The 3,569-nt window shown below is 41.2% G+C and overlaps 1 pseudogene; it reads right to left on the bottom strand.

Annotated features, from left to right (window-relative positions):
• Window positions 1-1,749: 1,749 nt before the first annotated feature.
• Window positions 1,750-3,281, bottom strand: LOC133490940 (E3 ubiquitin-protein ligase TRIM35-like; annotated as a pseudogene).
• Window positions 3,282-3,569: the final 288 nt, after the last annotated feature.

Raw genomic sequence — 3,569 nt, 5'->3', positions numbered from 1 at the left:
CGGGACCACGAGTTGGGGTGCGGGGTTCCGCACAGACTGTTTTTGTTGTTGCTCTTCCGGAGTGACGAGTTCACAGTGTTCCCCCCGTTATGTGAGTAGTGTTTTGATGTCTGCCAATAAAACAAGTTTTGTTCCTGTGTCTGACACACCGCCTCCGACTCCTTTTCTCCGGCGCTACACCATCGATCGTTAATTTACTCCGCGGTACTGGGGTAGTTTGTACACAATATTGACAAACAAGCTTGTTGAATGTGGCTTTCAACAACGTACTCGTGTAAGTTAAATTTTGATTTTTTTTTTTGTAAAAATGTTTTAATCTTGACATTCTTCTTTCGGACTTTCAGAAAGGGCATGAAAGTATACCGAGCGTTTCCTCAATGCCATGTTTATGTCTTTGATTTAACTGAATGTTCTTTTGAGTCCAACTTTACTCTAACAGCGAAACTTGAAAAAAGTTGAAATGATGTTGAAAAAATAGCGCAATGTGAAATATCGGAACCGGAAGAAATGATTGGAAATTTTAACCGATTTCAAAAGTCCGATTACGGTTTCGGTTTTAAAAAAACGAAAACCAGTTATAAACGGCTATTTGTAACTGGTTGCGATCCCTAATGCGCACTAACAGTTGTCCAGCCATAGACTTCAACCAGCCAGAAGTCAGGCTTTATGAACGTAGTTCAATACACGAAGACGGACTCGTTAAAGGCAGAGATCTTCTGGACTTTAAAAGTGATCTGCAGCCATTACAGTTACAAATCTTGTGAAAATAATTCGAAAGTGTTTGCAATCATGTTCCCAGACTGTGGGGAAAGGAAGACTTCGTACCTGGCTACATTTGGCATCGCTACCCACTTTTCATCTCTACTGCCTCAAAGCCAAAAAACCCAGAATAGAGACTGACATATCAACACTTATTGAGAAGGCTGACAGGCTGTGTGAGGAGGCAGAAGAAAAGAGGAATCTGAGGTTTATCACCGAGGCCAATGCACTCAGAGGCAGAGCAAAGGACAAGAGAGCCACTTTGGCACCTCTGCAGCAACAAATAGAGGAGGGAATTATGATTATCACTTTATGTTTCGACATTCCAATGTCTTTTTAAATTTCTCTTGCTTTTTAGGGAATACCTGACTGGACTTTCTCAATGCCAAGGTCAGTACATAATTTTAATAAAGAATATTCCCTTATAGTGTTCACTGCATTCCATCAGATTGTTCAGATTTTTGCTTTCCACAGTGCGAATCCTTTCTGACAAACAAGCTGTAAGAATTTCTTCTAGTTTCCAGTTAACAAATGATTTCATACTGCGTACAATCATAAAATTCATGATTGAAATTCACCAAACAGGCGTGATTCCAATGTTTGCCTTGTCACACAAATCCAGTGATTAATGATCTAGTGTCACCGGTACAAAGTAAGAATCTTGTGTTTTGGTGTGATTTATTTATTTATTGCATGTGGTGAGCATGTGATACCTGGCATCATATGCACTGAAACAAATTACAAAGATCTTCTATCGCAGGATCATTTTACAGAAATAAAAGTGAGTCTTGTTGGGAAAGCAACCATAACCTGTTTTATGAGTCACAAAAGATTGTGTGCGATGTCATCATTGAGAGAAAAACAACGTAGGTCGTTAGATAAGTACAACCACTTTTTTTGTATATTCTTGTGATCTAAATCTTTGACTTTTAAATTTCTTCATTCAGTGAACAGTTTAATCCATGTAAAATATCCTGGCGGGAGAAAAAAAAATATCTTGTCCAAAATGACATCAGATTAGAAATTACTGGTAGTCTTGCATCTTATATTTTAGTTTATCCCTTCATGTAAGAAAAACATGGCAGAAAAATATCTCCATCGTCACTGACATTGATTCGTGACACAAAGTGGAAGTGGTATTACTTTCAGAGGCTTTGTGTCTTTTGTCTAAAAGTAAGGATACAGATTCCTATAAATAAGACCATATGTTTTCTTTCTGCCTAATTCAGTGTTTGTAAGCGACTCAAAGAATGAAAGCAATCTTTTGAAAGTGTCCACTTGAACTTTGATCCTCTCCAGTTTTACGGGCGGATTCCAAAATCTAATCTGTTGTGTGAGCAGTTGGTATTTGCCATCACGAAGTCCAATGGTCCAAGGGGAGATGTCAACTGTCGGGGCCCCCCAACGCCAGCCCGAGTTACCAGTCTATGTAGTCTAACTCCTCAACTTCCAAGTAGTCTATTGCATACTCCAGAGGAGAACCAAGCACAGCATTGGAGAGCATGACTCTCTCTGGAGTCTTTGGACACTGTTCCACACCTTTTAACATTACAATACTCAGATCTTCTGAGAGACTGAGTTTTTGATTTACTGTATTTGGGTCCAGAATCACGGGACTGTAAGAGATGATCTTCTTCATTCGTTCCCACACATTGAACTTTAGGTTACCCACATGTTTGGGTTCATTCAGCAGAGCTCCTGGGAGCAGCACGGGCTTGTCGGGCAGCTCTTGGATTCTGGCCATTGCAGGCAGGAACTTTTTCATGAAGGAAATGTGTTCAAATTTCAGCTGCTCCTCTGTGAGTTGGATCACATCTGATAGAGCAGCGATATCTCTGTTGAGCACATGAATCTTTTCTTCCATCTTCTGACTCTTGTTCTTCTCTTCCCTCCTCAAAGCAGACAATCTGCCCTCCTCCTCAACCATCAAAAAGTGACGAAGCTCCTCGAAATTCTTCTTAATCTTGCTTTCAACCAGGTCTCTCTGGACCTTGATGTAGTCCGCTTGTTCACTACAGTTGTCTCTAATATTTGTATCATCTTCCAATCTTTTCTTCAGGTCCTGCAGAGCTTCCTGAACTTTGTCTCTGTGATCCTGCACAACTTCCTCCATGGGACAGAACTTGTGGCCGTCGTGGAGTTTTGCATCTTTGCAGATGATGCACACGAGCTGCTGGTGGTCCAAACAGAAGAGTTTCATCTTCTCCTTGTGCAAACTGCAGATGTCCTCTGCTTCCGCTGAGCCTTTTAGAAAGGCCTCACACACATTCCTCAGTGCCAAGTTGAAAGGTGGATGCTTCCAGTCACACCTGTTCGGGCATATTGGACATGTTCGAGCTCGTTTCTTCTTCCACCACTGCTCCACACACGCAAGACACGCTGTGACTGCACGACAGCATGACAGGATCTTTAAAAATGTCCAAACAAGACGGGCATTGGAGATCCTCCTCAAATTGGCTTGCCATAGTCCTACAAACTTTAAACGCTCACTTAAAGCAACTCAACTCTTGAGTGCATCTGCCTCCCAGTGTTGCTCTGTCACAAGTGGAAGGTGTTTTACAAACCGGGCATTCAAGTTCTCAAAGTTTCCAGGTATTCATCTCAGATGTGTGCACCTAAAGGTACAATTTAAACCACTACATATGTGATTAAGGCTGACATTAAATACACTCATGGTCAGCAAAAAACACCCTCTCTCTCACACCTACACACACACAAGAAAACTCATTATAGACAGCAAAATATAAAATGTGCGATTTGTGCAAGAAAGCATACAACTGAAAGTGAAAGCCATTCCTGATTCGCTCTCC

This window comes from Syngnathoides biaculeatus, chromosome 17 (assembly GCF_019802595.1).
Source record: "Syngnathoides biaculeatus isolate LvHL_M chromosome 17, ASM1980259v1, whole genome shotgun sequence".
Taxonomy (NCBI): Eukaryota; Metazoa; Chordata; class Actinopteri; order Syngnathiformes; family Syngnathidae; genus Syngnathoides; species Syngnathoides biaculeatus.
This window is presented reverse-complemented; position numbering and strand designations above follow the sequence as displayed.